Raw genomic sequence first — 25,619 nt, forward strand, 5'->3', positions numbered from 1 at the left:
AATAAACACCAAACAATAAACACTTCGAACGGAAACAGGGTCAGCGGCTAAGCAAAAACAATAAACACTTCGAGCAGAAACCCTAAAGCAAAAATATATTTAAAGTATGTGTATCAGAATAATGTAATCAAATGTAATATTATATGTAGGTCCGTGACGAGGAAAACCCGAAGAACACAGCAGATGACTAACGACCAGGTAGTAATAATAATCTCTTTCATACCAATCGTCATAAACTGGTTGCATTCCGTCATCCAGGGTTCCCTACTATGTCACAGAAAGCCAAATCACTGTTTTACTGGCCTACAATGCTTACAGATATAAAAAGCACATAACTAATTGTAACCCGTGTCATGAAAACAAGGGATACACTAAGACACCTGTCAGTTTAGGGGCCTATCTTGTGCCAAATCAATCCTTGAAAGAATATACTTAGAATTATTAACAGAGTTACGAGTCTGACAGAGGGAATAAACACTTCTTAGTGTTAATAGTTCCTTGACACGTTATATAGAAGTAATAGCACTAAAAACAAACACCGCAATTGAGTGCATTAGGAATATTTATAAGTGCTAAATCAGTAAACATGGAATTCAACACATGATAATCTGACTCGGGTGGTGTAAATCAATAATCTCCTTAACTCGTGTGAATTCCTATCCATTAAGAAAACCAATACTATATTTTATCACCCAGAGTCAAATCGGTTTGGTAGAATAAGAGATAAACCAGAAGTGTCAATGTCTTACGAGTTACAACTCGTGATATTGGATCCGAACTGGATTATAGCGGTTCTCGCGGTTTTAAATACCTTTATCATTCATATCTTGATACCGCAAGTAGCCTTATACGGTACGTCGCTAGAACACTTTTCCACATATTCAAGCCAACCATTAATTTTTCAAATATATATAAAATAAAATATAAAATAAAATAAATAGATAAATAATATAAAAAAAATAAAATAAATATGGATACAAGTGGAGTCAATATAATACACTCCGTAAGAAGTCGGAAGGGTTACAAATTATAATAAAAAAGGAATCACGATAAAATCAATAAGCAAAACGTAACCATAGGTTAATTAAATATCCAAATATATATGCGTAAAGATTTGAACTCTAACTTAACGCTTTAGTAATGACAAATAAGCTAAAAGTTCAAACACATATCCAAAACCTACTGACATATTGTCTGTCCCGGTGAGTTTATATTCGTAGTCAATGAAAAAAAATAATAATAATAATAAATAAATAAATAATAAAATAAAATAAAAGAGATTTTAAAGTCAGGAAGTCTAGAAGTGAAAATGTTATCTATGGAATAATCCTATATGAATCTTATACAGGGCTAATATTATATATAGAATTTGTATGGAAACCTTTTTCATTAGTTTGAATAAGGAATATTTAATTTAACATAATTACAATTATGCAGATTTCCAACATGAAACTAATATATTGTTCAATTTTGGTACTGTTTTTTTTTCAGACATTCTTCTCATGTGGGGTCGAGTATTAAAAAACAAAAAACAAAAAAAATTTATCCTAAAGTCGTATTTATTACAGCAAGTAACGTAACTCTTAGCTGGCTGAGAGCAATCTCCTGCCAAGTGACGACGTCATCATTGCCGTATCAGCATTGATTCCTTTTAACCTCAATAATCTGCTTACACAGGCTTCATCTCGCGCTTGCAAAGCAGGTTGCTGGAGAAAGGAATGCTTAGCCCGAACTTCTCATGGGCAAGGCAGACGTTAGGTACAAGTGTCTATCGGTATGTGCAATGCAACTTGCAATCATTTTAAATTAATAAACAAAATAAGGAAATAGAATTTCTATAACATCAAAATGAATTAATTTTTTTTTCTGAACCTCATAGACATTTAGAAGTATCAAGTCATGGATATGAAATATTTACTTGCAACATTAGTTTATTACAATCCAAGTAAATCACATTCATGGGAAAATGTCACATTTTCTTGAAAAACCCAAAGTTTATTTAGAAATTAGTTACATAGTGGGTTTTTTCGTTGCATCTCCTACCTATTAATAAAGTTTTTAAAATTAACCTCAGAGGATGCGCGCGAGAAAATTGAATATGAAACTTTTGTTAGGGCACATAGGATCAGATTTTATCACAACTTAATTTCAGTTAGCATAGAGAAATACAGAATCATGATTAATCTTCTCTTTGACTCTTATGTTGCCTGGCAATCTTACAAATAGCTCCGTTTTCCACTTCTTTGTCTAGTAATTTACTACCAGTAATATCGAATTTTCTTTGGGATTCGTATTGATATCTGTTTATTTTTTCTAATTATGGATATTTCTACAGTCATCATAGACCTGGATAGGTTCACTCATTGTTAATGCCATGGATAAAAAAAAAAAGTTTGTACAGCTGACTCTTTGAATTCCACAATATCAGCGAATTCATGTGGGTTAAGTCTGGTCTAAATGGCTCTCTTCCCTCCCCTGTATTTGGATGTCGTCTGAATTTACTTTGCCCTTGTGACAAGTATAATTTCACTTGCAGGCTGATTAATGGAACCTGGTTACAGTATCCTGCAGTACGAGAGTTTCACATCGCAACTTAAAAAAAATCGTTCGTCGCTGCGGACGACGGCAGTCGAGTAACAACCGCCTACAATGTGAAAGGAATTTCATGGACTTCTTCGACCGACACCGTATCTCGTCGTTAATCTCGTTTTAATGCGGAACGCTCCGGCGGCTGTCGGAATCAACTACAAAAGGGACATACTTCCGACAAATTACGACCCGAAGGATATTCAACTCTACTTTGCTGGCGAAGGACTCGTGCTGGGATGATTTCATTCATCGCAAACGTAATCGTGTAGCTTAGGATGCAGAGAATAAGTATGAGCGCAAAATAGAACGTTGGACCCGCCCAGGCAAATTTTCCCCTTGTTTTAACCCTGTGAAATTGGCCTTTCATTTGGCTATAGGTGGTTGTCTGGAACTGTGTAATGGACGAAAAGTTGTTCGAAAGCTAGTTAAATGTGAAGTAGTATAACCTCGGTCATGTATCCTATATATATGATCATAAATAACAGAATCGAAATATATCTTTGCGTGTACGCAATAGGAATCTATTTAAAGTGCACATATATTAATCATAATTATATGAATCCATATACATATGTATAAACAAATCAGGTAGCCTATAATCAATCTGTTACCTTTTATCTTACCAATATCTGCAGTTATATATGAGTTAGTATATGGATTAATGAATCAGATATATAACATTTAGCATAAAAATCAACGAATCAATCAGCATAAACATTAATAATGTTATCAATTCATATATGAAATTTTTTATCAGTTAAAATATGATTTTTATCATGTTAATCTTCATTCTATGCAATTGTCAGAGTACATTAGTATTTTCTGTAGCATATGTATCTTAATGAGATGAAGTGAAAAAACTGTATCATTATATATCACGTGATCACTATTATTTACCAATATCATTGTTTTATATTTTATTACTTGAATCTGTATTAGTGTACACCATTAATTTTTTTACTTATAAGTATTTTATATATTATCTATATATATTCACATAGTGTCTGTATCACACTCCTATAAGTCAAATGCAAGTCAAGTTTGAGTAATATTCAGTAGTTGGTTTTTGGTAGCTGACCGAGCTAATATAAGTGTTTACATAATAAAAAAATATGGAATGTTAGTACCATATATATAAAAGACTAAAAAAACTAAAAGAGGTCAACCAGATTGCTTGCAGGAATGTGATCAGACTAGAGACGCTAAAGATGACGTATACCCTAAAGTATGTGGTCATTCATTTGTTTTGAAACAGTCCAAGCTCCCTGCTTGAGACAACTACCGTGACCTATAATTCAAACGGCCTACGTGATCTGTAGCGTGTCTCATTTGATTGTGTGTTCGTATGTAACTATGTCATCTGATAGTATGTTCATATGTTCGAGCTACTATCTGCTTCCTTCATAACTTGTAACAGAGATGTAGAACAGAGCAGAACAGAGTTAGCTATCGTCATTAGAAGACCTGTATCTCTTTACCTAAGCTTTATCATGTAGAGAGAACAGAAGTAGCCATCATCATTGGCAGAAGCGATCAAGCTATCGTTATTAGAAGACTTGTACAATCATATCTGATCTTCAGCATGTAAAACTTCAGAAGAATATATATATTTTTATACTTCGTGTTTTCTGCAAGAACCTCCTCACCATGAGTTTAACACATCGTCGTCATAAACAAGAAGATAATCCCGACTTCGTAAGTGATCTACAAACCCCAAGACACTCCATTGAAGATGGAAGTGCAATACCAACCGACTTAGCGTAAGATTATCGCAAGTCTAACATTACCTCATAGGGCGCCTTATCATACAAGGCACAAGCCCTAAAAGATGTGTCTTCCTTCTGCATTTATATCAAGTTTTAGGTTGACCTTGATAAATAAAAGTTACTGTGTGTCCACATATATTAACCGACGAAGGAATGCTTTCCCTTACCTCCGTCCTTGCCGTTCGGATACCGTTTAATAGTCCCTTTGCTCTTCCGTGGGAAAATCTGTTGTGTCGTACAGAGTGCACTTTCCCGTAACGACTTAGGACACCGATGAGCAAATCATCATCCATATCAAACGGTGCATATCTTACGGAAACATATGTGTAATCACTACTCAAGTTAATAACTCTTACAGTCTTACCTTCACTAATATCAATAGATTTGTCCTCATACTCCTTCACTACCATTTCAAACCGCGTATGATCAGCGAATTTTATAATCACCCTATTGTTGAACATTAGCTGAAAGCCGGAAAGGTCTTATTCTTTCACACCTAGATGCATAAAGATTACTTCACAGGCAAGATCTTACGTCGGGTGCACAGAAAATGTAATCCAATCGAATCCTTTCTTTTAAGTTTGCCCAAAGGGGCAAAAGCATTCAAGTTGTCTCTTCCATTCATCTTCTATATTCTAGCCAAAGGTAAGGCCAAAAACACCAGAAAACGGTAGCAGTTCAAGACATGTCTGCTCTGCTCCGAAGATCTAGCGCGAATCTCTGCTAGAAATACTAGTGTTACAGAAGACGAAAGTACATAGAAGTTGATAGAGTCCGGACGGTTAATTATGCCTTGTCTTTGGAAAAACTAAATTGCACATCTTTTTGTCTCCAAATTACAATTTAGCTAAGAGTATTTTAAATTCTCAAAGAAGAAACTTTTCCCCGAAATTGAAAGAGTATGATGAAGTTATGCATCAACAGAGCGTGTTGATAACATAGTTGCCTATTCTTGAAAGAATAACTTAACTATTTTGGCTCATAATGCTGTTTTTCGGGAGAATATTGAATCCACGAAGTGTAGAGTAGTGTTCTTATCCAATTTCGATTAAAATACTGTCTCATAACCAATGCTCACAAGTAGGACCTAACTAAATCGTAAACTTCAATTAGCAACATTACTACTTTGTTTTGATAAGTTTTTGGTAACATTTGACTTGAAGAAAACTTTTTACAGCTATTACTTAGAGGGGAAGATACCATTAAGATATTGTTTCTCTGGTTCAAAGATGTGTCCAAGGGTGATTTTTCTATCATTGGGTATAGATTTTGTAGAGTACCATTTGGAATGCGGTTTTCCCTATTTTTGTTAATGCTTGGACTTTATTATATTTTGATATTTAATGCAAGTGACGAGGATCCTAAGTTAACAGAGATTAGTGAGTCATTTTATAATGTATCGTATATGGAGGATTTGTTGTAAACTTCCAATAGTGAAGCTGATCTTATCAAGGCTTTTAATTAAGCTACAGAGGTTTTTTAATAAGCATGGGTTTGAATTGCAACAGTTCAATGCTAATTCACAGAACATAAGCAAGTAGTATTAACTGCAGAGTGAAAATGATTGGGAAATTTTTTGGTCTTTACTGGGGTATGAAGAATGATACTATGAAGACACGTAAACTGTACTTCGATCCCACAGCCAACACTAAAAGGAAAGTCCTAAGCGCTTTTCAATCTAATTTTGATCCCAAATCCAGAATGAAATTTTACAGGGTATAAAGATAAGAGCCAAACTAAATGATCTTACAATGGGTGAAAAAATGTCTGCTATCTACTTGGTGCCGAAAAAAAGAAAAATCATACTAGCATTACCAACATAAAACAACCAGATGGTTCCATTATAGAAAGTACAGAGGGAATGTCTGCTTTTATTCAAGAGCATTTTGAAAGATTATTTAGTATGGTCTCAGGTCAGGAAAAAAGTCAAGACTATTTTCTTAGCTTCTGTAATTCTAGTTTGGACCAAGAAGATGTACATTTGTTGAGCAGAGATTTAGAGGAAGCTGAGGTTTTCGATGCTGTCAAGAGTATGTGTAAAGGTAAATCACCAGGATATAACGGGCTTCCTATAGAATTCTACAAAAAGTTTTGGTGTATAATAAAATCTGATATAATGGAGGTGTTCAAATTCATTGCAACTATGAAATGCATGTCAGATAGTCAATCCTTAGGTATAATACAATTATTAGCTAAAACAGGAGATTTATCCGTGGTGGAAAACTGGAGACCTATAACCCTACTGAAGGTTGACTATAAAATCTTTGCTAAAGCTTTAGCAAACAGATTGAGATGTGTTACTGAGAAGATTATCTCCCCGGAACAATATTGTGCTGTGAAAGGAAGGTCAATTGTGAATTGTAATAATACGATTCGAGATGTAATTTTTCATGCAAAACAAAACTGTCTAGATTTGGCAATCTTAAGCTTAGATTGGTCTAAAGCCTTTGATAGGGTAAATATGGATTTTGTTTTTAAAATAATGAAGAAATTTGGTTTACCAGAGGAATTTGTGGACCTAGTTCGAGTTTTGTATAAGGATTGTAAAAGTCGTATTTTTGTAAATGGGTTTATTGGTTCCCCCTTTTGTATTAAAAGATCTGTAAGACAGGGCTGCCCGATGTCAATGCTGTTATATTGTATATTTCAAGAACCTTTATATAGGGCAATGAAGAGTAACAACAAGATAATAGGGCCAAGCCTACCTAACAGTGTAAATATATGTCTGCAGGGTTATGCAGATGATTTATCTATGATTTTGTCAACTGATGATTCAGTTAGAGAGTGCTATGAAGAAATACAATTGTTTGAAATTGCGACAGGTGCACAGCTAAACAAGGACAAAACTGGCCTCTCAGTTGGTTAAAAACTGTTGAAAGTATAACAATTCTTGGTATAGTTTATTATAATGATTTTGAGATGACGTGTGAAGAGAATTGGTCTTGCATTGCTAAAAATATTGAAATATCAGTAGCTATGCTTAGTCCAAGACAACTGTCTATTTTCCAGAAGGCTATTATTATTAATTCTCTAGTTTTGTCCAAAGTTTGGTATATTTCTCACACCTTGCCTCCATCAAAAAAATACATTGCTCAAATAAATATGCATATTTTCCGGTATGTCTGGAGGGGTACTTATCATTCTATAAGCAGAGAGACTTTGTTTGTCTAAAGAAAAAGGTGGATTGGGAATAATAAATGTTTTTTTAAATCATTAGCGATTTTCAGTTCGACAGCTCTGAGTGATATTGAAAAGTATATAGGTTTGAGCAATTTCTATTGCAAGATGAGAATAAGCTTCTTGTTAGATTTGAAGGAAATTAATGAGATTTCATTTGTATCAACATCATTTTATTCAGTAGCAATTGATGTCATCAGGAAAGTTTCTCGGCATGAAAAATTCCCAAACTTGAATGGTAAAGACTGTTATAAATTTATAAGGCCAGAAAATACACCAAAAGTTGAAGAGAGTTATCCACTTTTGGACTGGGAAATGGTATGGGGGAGCATAAACAAACCTTTCATTGGTATCATGGAAAGGGAGTTTGCCTTTAAATATGCACATGGAACCTTGGCGACCAACAACCGGCTAAAAATGTTAAATATCAAAAACAGTGATAAATGTGATCATTGTGAAGATGTGGAATACACATTGCATATTTTTTACTTGTGTAGTCACATAAAAACATCATTGGAGTATTTCAAAAGTGTGCTATTCAATACTTGTAAAATAAATAGAGATAATTTTTTGAAAACATTAATGTTCAGTTTCAATTATAGGACTAAAAAGGATCTTAATAGTGCCACTGTATTAATTGTAGGGTATTTATATGCTGTTTGGGTCAGTAAAAAGAAACATTACACAAAAGAGGAAACAGATGCCTTTATTAAAAGCAAATTTTGTTATGATAGGTGGCTATTAAAGAACAATTACAAAGAAAGAATAAAAAATATTTTCACAATAGAGTACATTAATTACTGTTTTTAAATAGCCAGTCTTAATTTTGTAAGTAATATCACAATTAATATCTAGTGTTAAAAAAAAAAAAGTTTTAAAGTCTAGTTAATAATAAAAAATACAAAATAAAATCCAGTATTTTGTAAATATTGTAGGTGTACATTTTGTAATATTTTGTAATACCTTACTTATGTAAATGACATGTAATATTTTTCTAATAAAAGTTAAAAAAAAAATTTGATCCCATTGGCATAAATATTCCTATTTTGAATAGAGCAAGATTATTTTTGCATACACTTCAAATGGATAGTAAAATACGCTGGGATGATCAGAGCAGCGTAGAGAGTGGGAAAATATCTCTTAAGCAAATAGATAAGAGGAACGAAGTGGTTGTTAACCTCTCAATAGGAGACAAAGTGTTTATATAATTTAGTAGTCTATGCAGACGCTAGTAGAGAACTTTCAGATTGTGCAGTTTAGCTAAATGAAGTAAGCACTTACAGTATGCATTTAGTTTTGGCTAGCATATAGTTTTGGCTAAGAAGTCCGTAATCTCTAAAAACCTAAGAATGAAGTCCATTCCTGTTTTAGAACTTATAGCTTTACATCTTGCCGTAAAAGCTAGTTTAGATTTGAACGACAATCCTTCTGGTGCTGTTCGATCAGTTAAGAGAGATAAGGTGTATACATTTCACGGATTTGAGGATTACCTTACAATGGATAAAGTCAAAAGAGATAGATTTTGGCAAATTTGAAAAAAAAATGTTTTAATAAATAATACTGAACGATTATTTCTTGTTTGTGCGAGAAACATTCGGTAATTTTTGTCATAAAGACGTAAAGACGGCAATCGTAAACCTGCTGATATCCTGACGAAGTGTGTATAGGAAAGAACTCTTCGTAATACATATCTCGTGTCTGGTCCTGATGTTGATTCTGAATTTAGAATTAGTGTTCTCTATCCAGACCAGAAACCTGTGCGTAGTTTTCCAGTTGAGCTTAATTGTCTAAAGCGAACCACTATTTCCATTAAGAAAGTTTTCATGTTTTTTTAAACCGGTGAAGGTTCTGAGTTGCGTATTCAGGTTTGTGAACAACCTAAAGTTAAAGTGGAAATCACGTGTTGAGTGAGTCGTTGCCAGATTCTGGAAATGAATATTTATTGAGTTTTAAGTACCTCATTTCGCAGGCTCAGCTATCAACATTTAGAAATACTTACGAATCGTTGTTAAAGAAGGGATGTACAGACCAGTTAATGGTTCATCTTAATATTTTTCTGGAAGAAAACAATATTAAGAGTACAAAGTAAACTAAGGAATTTAAGGGCTTTTTATAACGAGAAGTGTCCTATCCTATTAGGAAAAGACTGCTCGTTGCGAAAAGCATTTATTTGGGACATGCATGTTGGGACGAATTATCTGGTGTATATATAAGACCTTGAGTCTGCTAAGGAAGCAATTTTTGGATAACTAATGGGATTTGTAACTTAAGTGTAACGTAACTGTCTCGTACGCAAGAGGTTGAATTCTCGTAATAGTAAAACTCATCAAAATGCATATCGAGATTTTAGAATAAACCCTGATTCTGTTCCATTCAGAAATAATTGTTGATCATTGTGGGCCATTTATGGTCCCAAATAGTGCAAAACAAGTCTAAGGTAATTTCATGTTTATGGTCCAGAGCAAGGCTGGTAGTACGGTACGGTACGGAATGTTTTTCCGTACTCCGTACCTGGCTGTATTGTACCCTCAATTTTTCCGTACAGTACAGTACGGTAAAGATAACGTACCATAATTCCGTACCTTTATCGTGCTATAAGGTAACTCAATCCACATCAGTAAAATCTCTTTTTTATTAAAATTTCAATGTCAACAGATGTTAATTAGCACAGGAACTTTATATGTACACTTCTATATATTCAGTTGTTGCAATGATAATAATGATGATAGTATTAACAGTATGAATCCTCGTAACCCAAGTCAACAATCACTAAAGAAAGAAAGAAATAAATATTTTCCTTTTTTTAGACCTTCAAATAAAAAGATAGTAATAGCTACTACTACTAATGTCTAATCACAATAGAACAACAACATGCTGCTTGCTAACCAAGAGTATTCACTTTTGGAGTCGTAAAACATATTTTGCCAAGAAACTATTTATTTGGTACATGTAATACAATGTATGAAATCTTATTCAAAATATTTCCCAGTATTATGATTCCTTGCATAATAATAACATTGTTCAAACCATGACCTCCTCTTTAAAGGATCTTATTGAAAAAACAAAGTATAGAATAGTCTAACCGTCGAAGGAACTTAGAAGCATTGCCTAACCTTACCATGTAATTAATAACTTGAATAAACATTTTTCTTTACATTTATAAAGGACGTATGTACCAGAAAATACCTTCCACTAGCGACTCTCTTCTAATCAAACATATGCGTTCAAACTGATTATGTATTACATCTAAGAAACATAATGGCATCACATATATCATCCTTCATGCCTAGTCTTAGTTCATCCAAAATGTATCTCAACCCCGAGAATGTGGGTTCTACACTCACTTGAGTGACAGGAAGTGCAAGAGCTACCTCGGCTAGAGCCTTCATATCTTGGTATGGATGTTTGTTCCACCACTTTAATACGTCTTCACTTTTTTCAATTCGAGTACAGTTATTGAAATGCACAAGGGTTTATTTTATTTGAGTTAATTGCAAATCATCATTATCCACTACTTCACTTTCCTTATTTCGATTGTTACCAGTAGCAGACAATATTTGGTCAATTATATCTTTCGATCGCTTCATTTTCACTTTGGCTTTCACTCGAAGTTCATAATTCTCCACCACAATGCAGAGAGGTGCAGTTTTGCAAGATCTTTTTGTGGATGAACTAAAAGGCACTGACATCTTGGATCAAGATAAATGGCTGCAAGGGATGCTGCATTGCTTAGTAGAGAAAGCTTTCGATTCTCCATGATGGCAGTAATGAGTTCAGTTGAAAACCTCCCAGATGGTTTTGACAGAAGCATTTTACATTTTAACCACTCGCCAATATAGCAGTAATTGCTAAGAGATATATCCATGCCTAAGGTAAGGTACGGTACGGAATTTGCCCATTTTTTCCGTACCAGAATTGTACTGTACCGTACTTTGGTAAAGTTATCGTACGTCATTCTGTACCGTATACATAAGCTAAATATCAACCGTACCGTACCGTAATGCCAGCCTTGCTCCAGAGAATTTAGGTCAATGGAGAAGGCTTCCATCCTCAGAGCTTCATCTCCATATATTTGAGTATGGTATCATTTCATTTATCGTTAGTGACAATGGTAGTCCAATTGTAGCTGGAGTGGAGTAAACTGTATCGTATTTTAACGACGCAGAAAGTATAGAGTTTTTGAAAAAACGCAATATTCAGGCTATGAAGTTTCACCCTTATCCTGCTTATTCTCCTAAGCTTGGTGGATTCGTCAAGTCGATGGTTAAACAAGTAAAGAGGATAATATCCTCCAGTATGAAAAAAATAACATTTTGGATTACTTTGATTTTGAGTATTGAATTAATGAGTAAAATGATAATTAATGAGCAACCTTGCTTTAAAGTCCGCTTTGAATAAACTAGAGACGAGTAATGGTGTTCCTTTACCTCTGACTCCAGAGATGAATATGAGAGGTTATGATGTTTCTTGTATTAGTACTCAACTTCATTCTACAGAATCTGATGAGTCATGGGATTATTCTGATGAAATACTTGGAGATAATTAAAGGCTTTTGCTTTCTAAGTACAACAAGCATAAGAAGGTGAGATATAACTCGGAGAAATTGTATAGAGAGGAATTGGTAGCCAATTTGTTAGTCCATTGATTGGAAAGTTAGATATTCCAAGGAAAGACATACTATGTTGAAGGTTGGTGATTTGGTGTGTATAAAGATTAATTTCTCCAAACCCTTTGATTACCCATTAGGAGTTGTATAAAAGGTAGAGGTCAATGACCTAAATGAGGTTACAGTTGCTTATATACGTAAGGCTACTGGGGAGGTTGTCAGACGTCCTGACGACAACCTTTTTTATTTAATGGAAACCTTTGATGGTCAGAATGAAAGTCAGTCCAAAGAGTTTGTTCCAACTGAACCGCTTGTTCATAGGACCAGTGGTAAAAGGGAAGCAGCTCTGTTTTGCCAAGAGCTTAATAAAGCGCTCTTTGAAGATAAAGTGTGTGGCGAGTATCGCAAGAGCTGCCATTTCTTCTCCTATAATTTTGAGTGGGCAGGAAAATATACCCTGTTATGCTTATTTAAAACTATCTGAATGGCAGTTGTAAGTGTTATTTTGATTGTTTAATGGAGTATTTATAGGAACTGGGATTGAGGCTGTCCTAGTGGATACAATTGTTGTTTGTATATTTATTTGCAATTTCACAAATATGATAATTTGTTCACCTCGGGCGGCCAGTGTACAAAAATATTGCTAATTATTCTTTTCCTGTAAGGAAAAGATTATAAAATAAAACTTTTCCCCTTGGAAATTTTTTAGCTTTCCCATAAAAGAGCACGAGATCTGAAAACCTTCATCCAGATTCCTTGCCAATGGACACTGGAAAGATAATTGACCTTGTTTGGAACATAGAGTACATTGCGCTGTTAGTACAATTTTAACTCACGCAAGAGCTGTTAGTACAACTTCAAGAATAGCGGCTAGTGCATCTCCAAGTACAGCTGTGTTGTACTCCCTAACCCACACCCCCTGTGGGAATTCCAGCCTCAAGTTAATGTGGTGAAAGAATATTGTGGAAGCCCATTTGTGTACATAGGATTTTAACATGGATTATTTGCTCGAGGTACTACGTCAAAGAAATGGAGCGAGTCCAGATCCTGCTAACTGCCTGCCTTGATAAATCTGGCGAGGCCTAAATTTTGTAGTTCTCCATCAGCATCTTTAAGTCTATTGTTCGGTGAGTAAAGCAAAATTTCCAAGGTGTTTTGTTATACTAGTTGGGTAGGAGTCATTGCTTTTTGCTTTGGCCGATAGTTGTTAAAAGGCCCATGAAAAATCTTTCTTTATGAATGGAACTAGTGACTATTAAAAGTCAAAGTAGAGTAAAAAAGGGTTTTATTTTAATTGAGCTTTGCTTGTTTAATTATAAATTAATCATTTTTCAATTTGAAGTGTAACGGAATATTTTATTTCCTTTTAAAGGTAACGTTGCATTTTTTCGCTGAATGTGAATTGTGTCCTTAGAGAAGACAGGAACGTATTATCGAGCTGACAAAAAGAGTGCAGTACCAATTTTTAACAAATATTAAAAAACGTTTTTTGTCTTACTTCCCATTCACACCTATTCCACAGTTGAATTGAGCTAATATTATATTTTTTGAGGAATATAATTATTCAGTGAAATCTTAACTCAAAATTTGTGATCAGTGAAAATGTAATAAAAGAACAAGCACCTCAAAAAAAGTTATAATATTTATACGAAGAAAAGGTAATGGTTGGTAAATATAATAGTCTGAATTAATATATAAATCAAGGGAAAATCAACCTTGATCTTTAAAAGATCACCTACAGCTAAACTCAATGCTAAACCAAGTAATAGGAAATATTATGACTTCGGGTAGGTACCTTCCAATATCACTGGCCAGATAAAACTAACCTAAATAAAACTAATAGAGAAGGAAGCAAGAGAAAATAGAAGGAGAAACTTAATAATACTCCTATCTAACACATACAAACTACATTACGCTCAAAATTTAATTTAGTAACCAAGATATATGATATTAAGAATAATTATAATTATTTAGAAACTTTCAGTTAATAAACAGTAAAAAAAAATTAATTAATAATCTTGCAAATTCAAAATAAGGAATATCCACTAGAGGCTTGCCAGAACATCTCGTCAGACCATACAAGGTCCAGTGACCGTACTGCAAACGGGCGTGCAAATCTACAGATACACAGTGATACACGATCATCTAAATAACTATAAAAACTTCACATACCTGTAGATAGTCGCTCTAATTGTCCCCACGAGTCCCAAGAACTCACTGACACTGATGAATGGGTCAACCTGGTCAAGTTGAAATTCCTGTAGGTGACCCAAAGTATCACAGGAACCCCCAGGGTGGTAGCCTCCGAGAATCCGGGACGTCGACGGATCTCGCATGCCACAAACTGCCCCACTCTATTTAGATACTGGCCAACTCGTTCAGAATCCTTTCGATGAACGAGGGAACGGGTGTGGCTCCCAAATGCTGTGAGTGGACTAAATACCAGCGACCACACATAAGGCAGTGAAGGAAACGATAAGCTGTGATCCACATCTCCTTACAAAAACTGCAGAAGTGACCTTAAATTCTGTGGTAAAGCATCAGGCTATGAGGAGGAACTCGAACTAACTGTCACATATCACCACCCTTACGACCAAGCCTTCCACTTGAGCTCTTAATAGAGAAAAACAATGATCGTTAATAAGGCACTTCAGTAGTTCACTAATACCGGGGGATAAGGTGGTAAACAAAACACCTAAGAAAAACAAAGCAAAACTGCAAAGTCATATGACTCCCTTACAGAGTTCATCAAAATAACAAAGACAGCGTAAATATACGAGAAATGATACTAGCTTACTAATAAACTTTAAAAAAAATAAGATCAAAAGGTTGGACAGAACTATTAACAAATTATAATCAAATCACTTTTATCTAACAGCCATAAAATATCCCAGTTCATCTTTAGTATGTTTTCTTATTTTCATCACTTACTCATCATCTTAGTAGAAAAATTTCAGTTTTAAAATACCTATTGTAGTTTAGGCGACCGGTGCAAAATTCAGCTAGAATTGCTCAGTTAATAATGAAAGCATGAAATTTGGCACAATTAAACTTGAATCCGTCCTGAATATTTTCCAAGGTGAAGCCATTGGATGCAGCCTGTTTCTTATCAACGGTTGATAAGGATCTTATCGACCTCAGCAATGACCTATTTAAGCATATTTCATCTATTACAAAAGGATGATGCTGTGTGTTTTACCATCACAACTATATGAAGACATCTTTTTAAGCCACAATAAAATAGCATTTGCTTGTTTCTAGGCAATGGATAAACCATTCCAATTGCCGATTTATATCTTAATTGCCTATTCTTAAAGTATGTTTCTGTATAAAGCTGCATAAAAGCTTGCAGAGGAGAAATGTTTGTTTATATTATAATCTGTAAAGATTGTCATAACTAATATTTGACGATGACATGTAAATTTAGTTTCCTTAGTAACTATTTAGGACAGCAAAGACTCATGGAACCATGGAAAATAATCTCTACACATGGCATGGATATATTAAACTCAAACACTTTTCTTATCAATAGCAGCCAAATTATAGTGAATATATCGTAAAGAAACAATGTTACTTGGCAATACATTCATGAAAGCAATCAGTATTTTTGGTCACATGGATTGTCTCAACAGTATACATTCTCACCATGAACAGTTTTAAGTCATTCACATATTTTCAGGAATTGTCACAGTCACCTGCTCATGTGCATTTTAGGTGGCTCTCAAGCATATGCAGTTTCTACACCTGCTCCTACATTGGCACTTTAGCAGCTCTGGGCAGGATGCTCTTGTTTCCAGTAAGTTTGTCCACAGGGGCCTCCACTGTTCAGGACAAGTCTATCCCCACTCAGAAGGGGAGGGCAACTGGCGATATAGCATAATAGTACATCCCCAATAGTGCCCACCTTGCAATGCTGCCCTCCTGATATGTTGCAATCTCAGCTATTTGTTTTGGGGCACTGTGCGTCTCATAGAGGGCTTCAGTGAGTTCATTGTGTGCCTCCCAATCTTTCCATGCAGTTTTTTTCTGATTTGGGCAAACTGGGACACAGCGTTACAGCCCATGAAGGCATGGAAAACCATAAGTACCAAGGATTTTTGTGGACCAAAGGAGGCACTTATCTCATGAGCTGGGAAGTAGTGAAAGTTTTTGCCACTTCCAAATGCAATCCACAGGTCAATACTTCCTAGCTGCTGTACCATCGCTACTGCTAGTACAACCACATCGGTATCTACTGTGCAAAGAAGGATCTTGTTAAAGCCCTGTCAGAATGCATCAGCAACACACATACCATGGTCCTGGAATCTGCTTTTTCATGGTTGCAGGGAGTAATGCTGGATATGTCTCATGCAGGCATACAGAGCATATTTGCACCATTGGTGACAACAAGAGGGTTTTGTGCTGATGCACTTGATATCAATTCGTCATTTAGAAGTTTTACCAATTCTATCTTGTTGGCATTCAAGCAAAGAAACTCCTGCCAGTTCTTTGGTATGGGGCTTGACACCTCAACACACCTACATTGGATAGGACCTATGACACGCTTTTCTCTGGTGTGCGCCTTTAGACTGTTGTCAAAGTACTGATCCCTGACAATATCTACTCGTTGAGCCTTGTTTTGCTCTCTTTTGATGTGTGGGACAAACACATTTGTAGTGTAGTCACTAAATGTCTTGCATCCACCAGGTTTAAGAATGTTCACGAGTACAGTACCATCCCTGATTGTCACATCCATCTCTAGCCCAGAATCACATTATCACTACTTACTATACAACTTACTACAGACCCGGGTCTTCTACATCTATGCTGTCTACCTCTAAACTACTCAATTTTAGCTCTTCATCATTATCTAATAAGTCTGCAGCTCTTGCTGCAGCTCTAAGTAACTGCTACTGGACACATTGATGACAATATTCGGAATAATTCCTGGCTATCACTATTAATCATATAATTTCCTAATATGCCATCAATGCCAGCTATAGGAAGGCTCTTGACAATGGGCACCTCAGCCTTTCCATAATACCCAGGGAATGCCAACTTTACCTCTGCTAAAGGAGCTGAAACATTTGTGTATGTGAAACCTTCTGCCAACTTTCGAAAAGTTTTACATACACCGAAGTGGCCAGAAAAATGGGTACCAATTTTAAAGTAGCCCCAATATTGAACCTATCAGGCTGACTACCTCGTGGGGTGCTAAATGATTAGGAGCTCTCTGTAACCTGGCCATTTCCAAATTAAGGTTGGCCTTCTCTATCTCATGCTCCTCACCCTCTCCTTCTCCATGTGCTCCAATTTCAATAACTCTATTTTTTTTTGCAAACAAATTAAATCATATTCCTGGATTTCTTTTGATTCAGAATTTGCAAGCAGTCAAGAGAGGGTTTGTGGTTATATTTCCTCTTGGCAGCAAATTGGCTGGGCCTTCATAAATGACTCCAGTCTGAGAAGGATCATCAAATAATGATAAATCTGCCTCACCACTAATGCCATTATCATCTGCAACTAATCTATCATCATTCCTAATTCACTACCTCCATCACTAATATTTTCTCCAACTAACCCTTCAGTCCCAGCCAAACCTTGCATAACACTGTTCATCCCCAGCGAATGCTGTGGGGGACTAACTACCAGCGACCACACATAGGGCAGTGAAGAAAACAATAAGCCGTGATCCAAATCTCCTTACAAAAACTGCAGAAGTGACCCTAAATTCTGTGGCAAAGCATCAGCGTGTGTGGAGAAACTCGAACTAACTGGCCCGTATCAGCACCCTTACGAGAAAGCTTTCCACTTGAGTCAACGCAGCTCATAAGAGAGAAAAACAATGATCGTTAATAAGGCACTTCAGTAGTTCACTAATACCGGGGGATGAGGTGGTAAACAAAACACCTAAGAAAAACAAAGCAAAACTGCAAAGTCATATGACTCCCTTACAGAGTTCATCAAACTAACAACGACAGCATAAATATATGAGAAATGATACTAGCTTATTAATAAACTTAAAATAAAATAAGATCAAAAGGCTGGACAGAACTATTAACAAATTATAATCAAATTACTTTTATCTAACAGCCATAAAATATCCCAGTTCATCTTTGGTATGTTTTCTTATTTTCATCACTTACTCATCATCTTAGTAGAAAAATTTCAGTTTTAAAATACCTGTTGTAGTTTAGGCGACCAGTGCAAAATTCAGCTAGAATTGCTCAGTTAATGATAAAAGCATGAAATTTGGTGCAATTAAAATTGAATCCATCTGAATATTTTCCAAGGTGAAGCCATTGGATGCAGCATGTTTCTTATCAATGGTTGATAAGGATCTTATAGACTCTAGCAATGACCCATTTAAGCATATTTCATCTATTACAAAAGGATGATGCTGTGTGTTTTACCATTACAACTATATGAAGACATCTTTTTAAGCCACTGTAAGTGACAGAAGAAAAAAACAGCATTTGCTTGTTTCTAGGCAATGGATAAACCATCCCAATTGCCTATTTATATCTTAATTGCCTATTCGTAAAGTATGTTTCTGCATAACGCTGCATAAAAGCTTGCAGAGGAGAAATGATTGTGTTCTCCTGATGTGTCTATTATAATCTGTAAAGATTGCCATAACTATTATTTGACAATAGCATGTAAATTTAGTATACTTAGTAACTATTTAGCATAGCAAAGACTCGTGGAACCATGGAAAATAATCTCTGCACATGGCAAGGATACATTAAACTCAAACACTTTCCTTATCAGTAGCAGGCAAAGAATTAGTGAATATATCGTAAAGAAACAATGTTGCTCGGCAGTACATTCATGAGAGCAATCAGCTATTTTTGGTCACATGTTTTGTCTCGAGAGTATACCTTCTCACCATAAACAGTTTTAAGTCATTCACATTTTTTTCAGGAATTGTCACAGTATCATGCTCATGTGTAATAAACAGTGCATTTGTGGTGGGCTCTGAAGCATTTGCAGTTTCTACACCTGCTCCTACTTTGACAGCTTTAGCAGCTCTGGGCAGGATGCTCTTGCTTCCGGTAAGTTTGTCCACAGGGGCCTCCACTGTTCAGGACAAGTCTATCCCCACTCGAAGGGTGGGAGGGCAACTGGCGATATAAAAGAATATAGTACATCCCCAATAGTGCCCACCTTGCAATGCTGCCCTCCTGATATGTTGCAATCTCAGCTATTTGTTTTGGGGCACTGTGCATCTCATAGAGGGCTTCAATGAGTTCATCATGTGCCACCCGCACACTTTCCATGCAGTCTTTTTCCCAATTTGGGCAAACTGGGAGAGTGTCACAAGCCCGGAAGGCGTGGGAAGACTGGAAGTACCAAGGATTTTTGTGGACCAATGGAGGTACTTATCTCATAAGCTGGGAAGTAGTGAAAGTTTTTGCCACTTCCAAATGCAATCCACAGGTCAATACTTCCTAGCTGCTGTACCATCGCTACTGCTAGTACATCAGTATCTACTGTGCAAAGAAGGATCTTGTGAAAGCCCTATCAGAAGGCATCAGCAACATGTACCATGGTCCTGGAATCTGCTTCTTCATGGTTGCAGGAAGTAATGCTGGATGTCTTATGCAGGCATACAGAGCATATTTGCACCACTGCACTGGTGACAACAAGAGGGTTTTCTGCTGATGCAATTGATACCAATTCGTCATTTAGAAGTTTAAACAATTCTATCTAGTTGGAGTTGACACTTCAACACACCTACATTGGATAGGACCTATGGCACGCTTTTCTCTGGTGTGCACCTTTAGACTGTTGTCAAAGTAATGATCCCTGACAATATCTACTTGTTGAGCCTTGTTTTGCTCTCTTTTGATGTGTGGGACAAACACATTTCTAGTGTAGTCACCAAATGTCTTGCACCCACCAGGTTTAAGAATGTTCATGAGTACAGCACCATCTATGATGGTCACATCCGTCTCTAGCTCCGAATCACGTGCAGACTTCACAAGTTGTTCAAGACAGTCCACAAGATCCAACTTTTTTCCCAGTCATAATTGTCCATAGTAAGAAAGGGATGGTAGAAATGAATGATCTTCATGGCTAAAGAAATTGTCCAAATCTCCATCTCTTGTCTGTCATGCAGCATACAGTCTTGCAAAGAGAGAGGATTCTCTATTCTTTATTTGACTTACGTGCTTGTTCATTGAACAGTATGACGTTGTTCCTGGTGATAGTTACTGTTACTGGGTTCATGTTGGACCGGAGGCACTCGTCCACAAATGTTCCTTACTGCTCTTGACCCTTTGATTGTATTGTAGTAGGTACTCAGTTGACTGTTTGTCCATGATGTCCTTTGAATGTAGTCATTGAAGATTTTGGCTTTCTTATTCAAATGGACTCCCATGCCCTCAATTACTCTGATCTGAGTATTCACCTGTGAAGCAAACAGCTTCTGGGTAGCATCTGTTTACTCATGGTGGTTTGACTGGCACTCTCATTTTTGCCTACCACAGATGAGTCAAATTCAAATATGACACGGGCAAGTTCTGGCCCTGCAACTGCCCATCGTACAAGAGCCTCGGCATCCTCTGCCAGTCCGATGACTCCCCTCCATTTTTCATCACACCATTATTTTGCTTGTGGCCATGATCAATAGCAATGAGGGAGAATTTTCTCTGGGGCTTTATCCAAGCTACACAAGTCTTTCATGTGTACTGACATCTAGTGGGTGTAATGGGTGTGGTTGAGACTGGAGTACCAAGGTGTCCATTTAGTCAGTGTATCTTTGTTCAAATCAAAGTCATCAGTACGCAATGAACTCACAAATATCAAGGCAAACAGTTCCAATTCAAGAGTTGTGTACAAGTATAGGAATTGTGGATTTTCAGTCTTCCGATGCATGCACCATATGTTGAAACTCCCTGCAGGACCTTCTACATTGGTGTCCACATACACATCATATGCATCCTTCATGATAATATACAGTGCACTTGCCGATACTTGATGGGCATGCCAGGTCTGAGTGACAAGGGATGCCTTGAGGAAGGACGCTGCAATTACAGGAGTGGCAATTTCTGCCTCTTTAAGAGCTTCAATTCATCCACTCCCTTACAGCCAAGTGACCCAGGACTTTGTAGGAAGTCATCTCCATTGGAGTCTACCAAGAAGGCTTACAATTTTGTTCTCGCCATACTGAATGTCCATGGATGTTTCAGTTTTGTGAACAGAGGTTGATCAAAATAAATCACAAGAATCTGACTAGGGTTGACATGTTGTATGGCTGCCCAAATGACATGAAAACAGTGACGCAGCATAGATGGGGAACTGGCCTCCTTGGTAAACAGAGACAATATGGCATTGATCGATTTTAAAAGGTTTGATTCCGCCATTTGTCTGGCATGATATGCTGCCAAAGATACGTTAGCCGCACAAGATATTCTATGTATGGTTTGCATTGGCTCCACCTCTGGAAATGTTTAGAATGATGTGAGACACACGTGTGCAAAGTTTCATGCTTTTATCATCATCTGAGCAGTTTTTGCACCGACCACCTAGACTATTGCTAACTCCCCTTTTCCATTCGGTTTGTTCTAAGAGTGTCAAACCGCAACACATTTTTTTAAATTAGGTATTCTGTTATCGTCATCCTCCCGTGCTGAATCTAAAAGAATACTTTCAGAAATTTAAGCCAAAGTCTGGTTATTCAAGAGCAAAAATGTTTTAGAATAGAGAATTATAGATAAAATATTGATTTTGTCAACTATCATTGTAAAAGAATCTACATCCCTGTATAAACACAAACATTTATATACCCCTGTAATGGGTTTTATCTGTATCTATGAAGTGGAAAAGGACATGCCAGATGGAAATAAAAAAAAATTAAGATGAAGGTAAATCTAACAAGATTAAGTACACTCTCCGATCGCCATAAAACTCAGTAAGGTTTACAAAAATATAATGCTTGTTTTGGTCTAATGCCATGTTATTTGTTGCTTCATTTCCTTGAGTTTATTTTCATTTTTTCATTTTCTCTTACCCCCACTTTCTCTACCGCTTGTGTCACTTGATGACAATTAACTGCCTCCTTAGGTGATTTTAATTCATGCGCAACCATGACTGTCAATTTGCATCGTGTATTTTCATTCTTATTTACCCTGAACATTCTGCTATGGTAATTCAGCATTTTTTCTATCTTTAACGTTTTCTTTTCGTTATCTATGATCAGCTTTTGTAACATAATCAATACTTTCATCTCATGTTTCCAGATTAAGCCATTTGTTCCAGGCGGAAAAATTTATATTTTTTAATCATGTTTTCTGAAGAAAACACACGCAGAAGTCGTCGGTTTTCGAAGAATCATTTGGGCGATTGATTGTCATTTCTTGCATGAGGCAAAAGGAAGATCTAAATTGTGGGAAAGATAGGAAGAGGAGGCGAGTGTCATCTGCAGAAGTCATTATTATTATATTTCTACGATTATTGTTATTACTGTTTTTTTATTATTATTATTTTCGTGAATATTATGAGTTTAGAGTGTTGCTATTTTCAATGATCGTATTTAGCCTTCTGGACCTGACTACTCTAACCACGAAGATCCTACGGTAAATGGATGTGTGTGTGTGTGTATTATATATATATATATATATATATATATATATATATATATATATATATATATATATATATATATGTGTGTGTGTGTGTGTGTGTGTGTGTGTATGTATATATATATATATATATATATATATATATATATATATATATATATATATATATATATATATATATATATATATATATATATACATGTATGTGTGAATATGTGTTTGTATGTGCTCACGCCTCTGAGTGCATGTGTATCGAATGCTTCAGCACTCTTAAAAATTAGGAAATACAAGTAAAATTATATAAGCATCTACACCACAACAACAAGTAGGACAAATTTTTCGGTTATTTACTCGCCCTATTTCAATCCGACGCAAATTTTAAAATGAAAAATAAACCCTGTATGTCCAGCCATCAGTTTATTGGCGTTGGATCCGTTCACATCACCACTGAGCGATCGGCTTTGAGAATATTTCAAACGAAAATGATTTGTGGTACTAAGGGTGAAGTAAAACCAGCCAGCCTTTGAAATACAGTCCATCAGTGTCTAGTCTTCCCGTGTGTCAGCTAAGTTGTCGCTAGATAATATGAATTGGCTATTGTTAAAACTGAACTGAGGCAACATATATCAAAATATATACTAACCCTAAAATATAAAACATGTATTGTTTTTTTCCTATAATAACACACTAAAAGGAATGTTAATAAAAAATGGCCCCAAAATTCCATGTTATGGACTGACCCTCTTTTTATCTCGGGCAATCGAGCAAAGGCTTAGAAGTAAGATTAATCCAGCATAAATATTCTGTAAAAACTGGGCAAACATCTCATGCAATATTCATTCATTAAAGTGAAAACAACCACCGATAAATTGGATTGGTAGTTCAGTAATTGCAAGATCAAAAGATGTCTTATCACGAAATCTTTTAGAATCTGCCATTGTTACAACCCCTATGAGGCTTTTCTGAAGATTCTTTTCAAGATGTTATTGAGGGATCGTAGGCAGTAATAATGCAACACAGTGGTAAGCAAACACCAAGAAAACTAACAATATTTATTATAAAAAACAAAACTTAAATCTAAATCAACCTTGTGCAAGTACAAATAAACCAAGTATCCAGAAGGCTATATGGCAATTATATGCCCAGAAGACAGATTAGCCTGCCTTCAACACAAGGTTTCCCTAAAACTAAAAAGCTAAACCCTAGACCAGTAATAGAAATAGAAAACACTGTATATAGCAAATAAATAGCTCTAATAAAGCGGGCCCAAAAACAATACACTAGCCTAAAGCTAAAGAGAGCTAGAAGGAAGTAAGGAGTTCAATAAAAAAGAGAAGACCTTAAAATTACCTACTTAATTAATAAATCTAAATTCACGCACGATATATTATATATATCTTTAATATATATATATCATATATATATATATATATATATATATATAGATATATATATATATATATATATATAATATATATAATTGTTATAGAAGCGGGACTAACAATAAATATACGAAACAGATAAATGTTAACAGTCAACAAACAACCTCAAGCACCAACAAACACCATGATAGGAAATACAGTGATAAAGGACACCAACTCATTCAAATATCTGGGATGTGTATTTACAGATAAGGGCGATAAGAACAGAGAGGATATCACTGACAGAATAAAGAAATATAACAGAAGCTCTGGTGCTCTTTATCCAATGATGAGAGATGCGTATGTACCAAGTGAAGTAAAGAAAGCTCTATTCGAGGGATTGTTAACACCAATAATGATGAACGGATCAGAGATGGGAAGCCTGAGAACAACAATAAACAAACCAAGAAGAGATACAATGCGAGAGGAGAATGTTAAAAGAACAGTAGGGATGGAACCTGTGATAAAGTAGATTGAGAAGGGACAGCAGAGATGGCTGGGACATCTAATGAAAGTGGTAATAAAGATGCGAGACCTGTTGAAATATTGGGCCTTCGGAATTAACGAGAGAGAGAGAGAGAGAGAGAGAGAGAGAGAGAGAGAGAGAGAGAGAGAGAGAGAGAGAGAGATTTCTGAGGACAGTATTCCACCGGTAATTAACGATGTTGATGTTGGCTGAAAATTGCTGAATCGAAGTCATTATTTTAGTGTAAGTTTCAACAGTAAGAGTGTTCTTTTTATTTTGTGATGTTCATTTATTCGTCATTCTAAGAGATAAACAGGAAGCAGAGCCATCGACATGAAACAGCTTAAATGCAACAAACAAGCTTGTGAAAATAACGAGTGAATGTCAACCAGCAGCTGTTAACGCAGACAGAAAATTTGTGCACCAGGAAGTCTTGTACTCCATTTAAACATTGCCAGGGCAGGGAGGAAATCCTTTGGTGTAAAAAAAATCTAAGAAACAGGACTAATTTTATTTAATTATCTCTCCTCCGAAGACCCTATGACGGTTCTGTAGGAAACGAAAATTCCATTTTTGACAGTCATTTCATTTCGAAAGGGATTTTTCCTGTGGAAGGGTCAGAAAGACTTCGTTTAATAGTGAAGAAAAAGAAAAATAGAGGACTTAGATTCCTTACACCGGTCTATTGCAGATAGTGATTAAGAAGAGAGGTCCCCCCTGTCGTTGTTAATCATATATGAGAATCGTTATGGTTGTTGTTGCTCTTTCAGGAAACTAGAAAGCAGTTTGCAGTAAAAATACCACGATTAAATTATTTTCTTTCAAATTGTGAAAGCTATTAAAACGCATCTTTCATCTTTTCTTCCGAGCCAAATGTGGTGTTCGTTTTTTTAAAACCTGAATGACATAATAAAAAAGAGACAGTGGCACTCATAATTCATTCAGTCTTTATGCCAGCTACACTATTTTCTAACATATTTATTTTAAAATTATAACATGCTAAACAGCACAGTTTTATCATTGCAAATG

Source organism: Macrobrachium nipponense, chromosome 21 (genome assembly GCF_015104395.2).
Source record: "Macrobrachium nipponense isolate FS-2020 chromosome 21, ASM1510439v2, whole genome shotgun sequence".
Taxonomy (NCBI): Eukaryota; Metazoa; Arthropoda; class Malacostraca; order Decapoda; family Palaemonidae; genus Macrobrachium; species Macrobrachium nipponense.